An 8658-nucleotide genomic window follows, 5' to 3' on the forward strand; every position below is an offset into this window, starting at 1 on the left:
GGGGGGAGGGAAAGTATACAACTGGCCATGTGGCAATTGGCTACTGGCTGAGTTTGAACCACAACATTTTTTGACACCCAACATGAGGCCTAAGGTTTGAGATAATGACAGAATGGTTAATTATGTTGATTGCTTGGCTCGTTAAGATTTGATCACCTCGTTTTCAGTATTTATTTCCCATGCTGTTGCTCACAGTCTGTGAGAGTTGGGTTAAGATTTTCTTTTTGTTGTAATATGTGATTCTCAACCATGATGTGGTGCTGTCATTGGCCCTGGTCTTATTTGCAATTGTGTTTGAGAAATTTGGGAATTTCAGTTATCCTAGGAATATTGACATTAACATGGTTGCCTTGCTGCTAGGACCTAGTGTACTCCTTCATGTGGTTCAGGGTCAAACAATTATTTAAGTGTATCCCTTGGAAATCCTCCACAAGGTTGGGGAATTATGAGTGGCTGGGGGTGTGGAGTATCATGGGAAGTACCTAGAACAGTAGGTACCTTTAATGTATTGGAACTTCACTCCTGCACAGGTACAGAATCCTGAAGAATTAGTAGAATATTTGTAAAAAGTATGTTGTCACCCAGGTAACTCCAGAAAGGCACAGCTGACTGCAACATGCTGCTCACGCTTACCAAGTGCTATTAAACACTGTTCAGCACCCTCAAGAGGAAGAAGGGCTCTGAATCTGGTAACCATGTAACAGACAGTGCAACCACTCCAAAGTCCACATCAGGTTGATGATGAACCAGGCCCATCACAGGAACAAGAGGAGGAGGCAGAGCCAGTGACAGTCACTCGATTCTTATCCTTAAATGAGTTGCAAGACATGCAAAAAGATTTCAGCCACCATCCATATAAGCAACTCGTTACCTGGCTGCTCTGGTGCTGGGATAGCGGGGCCAGTAGCATTGAATGAGAGGGTAGGGAGGTGATGCAGCTGGGATCCCTGTCTAGTGAAGGGGGCATTGACAGAACCTTTGGAAAGAAGACACAAAATCTCAGTCTTTGGAGGTGACTTCTGTCAAGTATGAGGGAGAGGTATCCCTTCAAGGAAGACTTTGCATGTCACCCAACTAAGTGGAGCACTATGGAGAGGTATTCAATACCTGAGGGGGATAGACATTTAGAAGATGGTTTACTTGACCCGGTTAATGCGCAGATACCCACAGATCCAGATAAAGTCCAATGAACCTGGCCCATGTGATGGAAGTTTGTACAGAGCACACCATCATCATATGCTGATGCACTAACACTAACAGACTGGAGAGACAAAGATGAACAAACAGTGGATGAACTGGCTCGCCTACTACGACAATATGAAGAAAGTCTCACTTCCTCCATTGTTGCAGCTGTGGAGAAATTATCTCAAGAACTCCAGCAATTTAATGAGGACATGTCCTACTCCCCACCTGCACAGACCAGAACCTCGGCTATTAGGAGCAGTCGTTCCTCTACTTGAGAGAACCGTTACACACCCTGGGGGAACCTGCAGGTGACTGCCTGCATGACCATGGAGAAGATACAAAGAAATGGGATAGAAAACCTGTCTACCTCCCAGAAGAGCAGGTATATGAATTGAAAGGAAGAACAAGAACAAAATGTTGGTTTTTTAGGAGAAATGTTGCTCTGATTTCCAGTAATCGAGTACCCAAAGGGAGCAGAAAGCTTGACTTTGTTCCTGGTCCTATGAGAAGAAGTGAGTGACCAAGATGAGTCTGAAACTTGTGCACATCACACTAACCCATTTGTCGTTAGCAAGTATTATGATCAACATTAGATGGGCCCTGCCTCCAGCCTGGCAGAGGACAGAGACAACAAATTTACTGGACTGTGTGGATTCGATGGTCTTGCATGTCTGACCCCCAGAAGTACAAGGCTTTAGTGGACACTGGTCCTCAATGCACCCTAATGGCATCCAATTTTAAAGGGGCAGAAGCCATTTGCATTTCAGGAGTGACAGGGGATCTCAATAGTTAACTGTATTAGAGGCTGAGGTGAACCTAAGTGGAGAATAGTGGGGAAAACACTCCATTGTGACTGGCCCAGACATGCCATGTATTCTTGGCATAGATTAGGTATTTTAAGGATCCAAAAGAGTATTGGTGGGCTTCAGGGATAGCTGCCTTGGAAACAGAAGTAATTAAACAGTTGTCTGTGTTAACTGGTCTCTCAGAGGATCCTTCTGTTACAGGATTGCTGAAGGTTGAAGAACAACGGGTGCCAATTGCCACCACAACCATGCACTGAAGGCAATACCGCACCAATCGAGACACTGTAATCCCTATCCATAAACTGATTCAATAATTAGAGAGCCAAGGAGTCATCAGCAAGATGCGCTCCCCTTTTAACAGCCCCATATGGCCAGTGCGAAACTCTGATGGAGAGTGGAGATTGACAGTGTACAATCTTGGCCTGAATGAAGTCACACCATCGCTGACTGCTGTCGCGCCAGACATGTTGGATCTGCAGTATGAACTAGGGTTGAAGGCAGACATGTGGTACACCACGATTGATATTGGCAATGCATTTTTCTCCATCCCTCTAGCAGCAGAATGCAGGCCACAGTTTGCTTTTATCTGGAGGGGTGTCCAATAACCTGAAATCGGCTGAGCCAGGTGTGGAAACACAGCCCCACCATTTGCCATGGACTGATCCATGCTGCACTGGAACAAGGTGAAGCCCCGGAACACTTACAGTATATTGATGACATAATTGTATGGGGTAAATTTTTGAGAAAGGGGAGAAAATAATCCAAATCCTTCTGAGATATGGGTTTGCCATAAAGTGTGGTAAGGTCAAGGGACCTCCACAAGAGATTCAGTTATTAGGAGTAAAATTTCAAGATGGACATTGTCAGATTCCAATTCAGGTGATTAATAAAATAAAAGTTATGTCCCCAGCAACTAACAGAAAGGAAACACAAGCTTTCTTACGTGTTGTGGGTTTATGGAGACTGCACATTCTAAATTACAGTCAGACTGTCAGTCCTCTCTATCAAGTAACCCAGGAAAAGTATGATTTTATATGGGACGTGGAGCAACAACAAGCTTTTGAAAATATTAAACAGGAAATAGTTCATGCAGTAACCCTCAGGCCAGTTTGGTCAGGGAAAGATGTTAAAAACGTGCTCTACACTGCAGCCAGGAAGAATGGTCCTACCTGGAGTCTGTGGCAGAGAGCACAAGGGGAGACTCGGGGTCTACCCCTGGGGTTTTGAAGTCGGGGATACAGAGGATCAGAAGACCGCTACACTCCAACCAAAGAGGAGATAGATACTGGCAGCATATGAAGGCATTTGAGCTCCTTCAGAGGTGATCGGGACTGAAGCACAGCTCCTCCTGGCTCCCCGACTGCCAGTTCTGGGCTGGGTGTTCAAAGGGACTGTCCCCTCTACACACCCTGCAACTGATGCCACGTGGAGTAAATGGGTCACATTAATCACACAACAGGCTTGAATAGGGAGCCCCAGCCGTCTGGGAATATTGGAAGTGATCACAAATTGGACAGAAATCAGAAATTTTGGAATGGCACCAGAGGAAGTGGTAACACATGTTGAAGAGGCCCCACCATATAATAAAGTACTAGATAATGAGAAGCGATGTGCCCTGTTTACTGACGGGTCCTGTTGCATTGTGGGGAAACATCAAAGGTGGAAATAAGCTGTGTGGAGCCCCACACTATGGGTCCCTGAAGCTACTGAAGGAGAAGGTGAATTGAGTCAGTTTTCAGAGGTGAAAGCTGTCCACCTGGTCTTAGATATCACTGAGCGAGGAAGTGGCCAGTGTTCTCTTCCTTTGTACTGACTCATGGATGGTGACAAATGGCTCTGTGGGAGTGGTTACAGCAGTGGAAAAGGAGTAACTGGCAGCACAGAGGCAAACCCGTCTGTGCTGCTGAATTGTGGCAAGATATTGCTGCTCGGGTAGAGAATCTGGTTGTGACAGTACGTCGTGCAGACGCTCATGTACCCAAGAGCAGAGCCACTGAAGAACATCAGAACAACCAACAAGTGGATCAAGTTGTCTCAAGTAGATCTGGACTGACAACATAAGGGTGAACAATTTCTGTCTTGCTGGGCCCATGACTCCTCAGGCCATCAGGGAAGAGATGCAACATACAGATGGGCTCATGACAGAGGGGTGGACTTAACCATGGATGCTATTGCACAGGTAATCCATGAATATAAGACGTGCTACAATCAAGCAAGCCAAACAGTTAAAGCCCATTTGGTATGGAGGACGATGGTCAAAATGTAAGTATGGGGAGGCCTGACAGATTGATTATATCATGATCCCACAAACACAGCATGGCAAACACTATGTGCTTACAAAGGTGGAAGAAGCCACTGGATGGTTGGAAACTTATGTCGTGCCCCATGCCACTGCCTGGAACACCATTTTAGGCCTTGAGGAGAAAGTCTTATGGTGGCATGGCGTGCCAGAAAGGATTGAGTTAGGTAATGGGACACATTTCCAAAACAACCTCATAGACAGCTGGGCCAAAGAACATGGCACTGAGGAGATATATCACATTCCCTATCATGTACCAGCCTCTGGGAAAATTGAGAGATACAATGGGTTGCTGAAAACTACACAGAGAAATATAGGGGGTGGAATTTTCAAACACTGGGATGTACATTTAGCAAAAGCCACTTGGTTAGTCAATACAAGAAGATCTGCCAAGCAAGCCAGCCCTGTTCAATCAAATCTCCTACATACCGTGGATGGGGATAAAGCCCTCGTAGTGCACATTAGGTATATGCTGGGGAAGACTGTCTGGGTTATTCCTGCATTGGGTAAAGGTAAACCCATGTGTGGGATTACTCTTGCCCAAGGACCTGGGTGCACTTGGTGGGTGATGCAGAAGGATGGAGAGGTCCGAGGTGTGCCTCAAGGAGATTTGATTTTGGGTGAAAATAGCCTGTGAATTGAACTGTCAAATAGCCCTGTTATTGCAATTGATTCCTCACAACATCCTCCTGCCACATCCAAAGCCTCCTGCTCCACTGACTGAGCAAATTCCACCTCATTTCTCCAGCCTTAAAGACTGTCATGATAGATGGAACCCAAAGTTATGGACTAAATAATCTCAGCAGACATTTTGGAAGAATGGTCCATAGACTGAGGGAATGATATCTCTGAGATCCGAGGAGGGGATGGTGATTCCTTAGAAATTATTTGGAACCTGAGCATGATGTCAGTGGTATGGAATAAGGGGTGGAGACTGTCCTGGTTTTGGCCAGGATAGAGTTAACTTTCCTTGGGCTGAGAGGGAGCACAGCTAGAGGTCCAAGTCCAGATCAATCATGGATTATTCGATATTATGTTATGTCATGCTCATTATATAGGCGGATGTGTGCTCTCTCACACCCTGTTTCGGTTTCCAGGTTGGCATGGTGGTATTTTCTGTTGCAGTTGGGATCACTGCTGTGGGGGAGTGGACCGCATGCCTGTCACCGCTCAGTAAGCCACTGCCGCATTTTACCCATTTTGGACTTACTATTGTTACAGTTGTTTTTTATAGTTTGTGGGTTTTTTGTTGTTGTTTTGTTTTTGTTTTGGTTTTGTTTTTGTTTTTTTTTAATTCAACCAACGAATTTCTTCTATTTCATTGAGGTGGAGGGTGGTGGTGGAAGTAAACAACTGGCCACATGGTGATTGGCTACCAGCTGAGTTCAAACCACTACAATGACACTTCTCTAAAATTTCATACTATATAGACAGCAATTGGTAGTAAATTTTGATTGAAAATGCTTAACATCCCGAGTTACACATCCAGTGAGCTTTGGAGCAAGCATACTAGAGCCAAATTTGTTGAGATCCAGCAGAATTCTCCCATCTCAGACCAACAGATGTATTTACTTCTCTAGCAGGGAGGCTGAGAACATATTCTCATAGGCATATTCCTCTCCACAGACACACACAAAAACGGTACAAACCAGGACCAGCCACATTTGCCATGTGAACACCAACAGTATTCACATAAAAATGAACAATTGAGATGATCTGGTCCTGTTTCTTCTGTCCAACTGACTAGGACTGAAGTTTCCTCCACCCCAACTCTGTTGATTCACAGTCTGATTCACAGTCAGAGGCCTCTTGTATATCAATGTTGACTTTATGTCCAGAATCCATGCCAGGACCATGGGAAACATATTTACACTGAGTCAGTCCTGGGGTCATTCCCAATGCTTACTCCCCAAAACTGCTTTTTGCCTTCCTGATCCCTTTCTTTGTACATTCCTCTTAAAAAACAAAACAAAAAAAAAAATAAATCACAGAGTCAGAAAAGTAGCTAAAGTTTTAAGGGAGCTTTGGATATCATCCCCACTTGAGCAGGTTCAGCTAGAGCAAGCTGCCCTGACCCCTGTCTGTCCCGGTTTTTAATATCTTCAATAATGAAGAATCTACAGTCCCTGAAGGAAACCTGTTCCAGAGTTCAGCCAGAAAAATGTTTATTTATGTTGAAATGGAATTTTTTTCATAGCAATTTGTATCGATTGTCTCCTGTCTTGTCATTGGATACCACTGAGTGCAGTCTGGGTACAACTTCTTTACTTCCCCATGCACCAGTTATTTATACATATGGCTGACATTCTCTGAGCTTTCTTTTCTGCAGACCAGGCTCTGTCAGTATCTCCTCATATGTTCTTCTGAGGTTGTCCAAATTAACTTATTGATAGTATCTACTCAACAGAACAGAATTTTACATTAGGCCACTGTTATTATGGGGAAAATTCTGAGATGGACACCATTAGTCATAACTTTCAGATGAAGAAGTTATTTTTACAAATTATAAAATACATGGAACTCTCATGAAATATGTGGATAGATGCACATAAATACATCTTTCTTCCAAAGTTATAGCCTTAGAGAAGTTTATAGAAAATTCAGATTTGTTGACTGTGTTGTATATTTTGCATTCTGTATTTTTTTCACGAAATAAATGTTAGTACCAAACTTAATATTTAACAGTATATTTTCAAAAGTTGCCAGATTTCACATTGCACTTTTGACAACTTCTACTTTAATGTATGTGATTATAGAACAGTAATACAACACAATGATGTGTTGACTATTGCTTGTTCTACAGAAGAAAAATGGGGATGAATTTTTATTTTCAGGAGAGAGAAGCTGTAAACCAAAGAGAAGAAAACAGTAGCTTGAAACAATAATACAGAACAGAAGAAACTGAAGTCATGTGTTCCAGCATCTGAGAAAAGCAAAATTATATAAGAAAAATCACACCTATTCACCCAACAGTTGTAAAGATTTTGAAGCTCAGGAAAAGGAGCTAACTAAAATCAGGAAGTTTTAGTGTGGTTCTAATAAAAATAAAATTACAGAAACGTAAGGTAGCTACTAGACTTGTGGTACATCTTGTTATATGTTATTCTTTCATAGTAGGATGAAGCTCTGTGCTTTAAAATACATCTCTGTATAAAACTATCATTTGGTTTTACAGACATAATCAAATCCAGTAGCATCATGATGGATAGGTTCAATCTATAGCAAGTAATGTGTAACAGCTACTTTTTATGCACTTCAAAAACTTAACTTACAATACAACAGTGAGGACTCAAGAAACAAAACATTTTTTTTTTAATTCAAAATACTTACAGACATATTCATACAATTAACAGGATTTTTTTTTTTCCTCAAAAAAAAAAGATTTACTTGGACCATGTCTGGAAAATTTTTGGTATCTAAAAATCTAACTCCATTTTCATTAGCATTAGAAAAGGCATCTGTGGCTCTTTGATGTGAACTTTTCAGAAAAATCTGGCACCAGCTGCTGAGAACTTCTGATGTAGAGGAAAACCAGATATCCAGTAATCATCCAGTAATCTAAAAATTCCTTTTAAGAGAACTTCCTAATGATATGATAATTATGTCACATCTTTTGTGTTGAAATGAATTCTGTGAAAATGGAGACAATACTAGTGTCTTTCTGCATGGTAGTTAACCATTGCTGCTGTGATGGAGATATTGGATCGTGTTCATGAAAATTTGCTGAGAAGTTATTTCTGAGAAGTATAAATTGGTGTTTTGTCTGAAGTTTTAAATAAAATTGTTATGATCCTTCCCCTTTTTTCATGACTGACTCAAATTCCTAAAAAAAAAAAAAAAAATCCCATTAAAAAGAAGGGTCTCATCTTGCTCGTTGCAGTCTTTTTCATGTTTTTAGTCTAACATTTTATATACACTTTGACACTGGCATTTTATGATGACAGAAAACATATTAAAGGGTCCAGTTTACAGATAAAACAGCAAATAAGCTTTCCATAGATCAGATATGATGGAAAACAATGTGGCAGCCTATCTAAATATTGATGCATTATTTTTTTCCTTAAGTGAGTATCTATAAAATTTATTTTTGTAATAAATCATACATGGATTATAGTCGTACCTATGCTTTGCATTTATTATACAGATAATTATTCACACAGATGACAGATAAATTGACAAGATATCATTACTCACTAATTTATTACTAATTTACTCACTAAATTATGTTTGGCATTTTTTCAAAATATTATGTCTCATATTGTTAGACAATTCCTTATCTAACATATGACAGCATATGATATTTCCACAGCTGAATTAATGAAATTGACTGGTTTGACAGAAAAAAAAAAAAAAAAAAAAAAAACACCC

Source organism: Athene cunicularia, unplaced genomic scaffold (assembly GCF_003259725.1).
Source record: "Athene cunicularia isolate RWA unplaced genomic scaffold, athCun1 SCF_4, whole genome shotgun sequence".
NCBI lineage: Eukaryota > Metazoa > Chordata > Aves > Strigiformes > Strigidae > Athene > Athene cunicularia.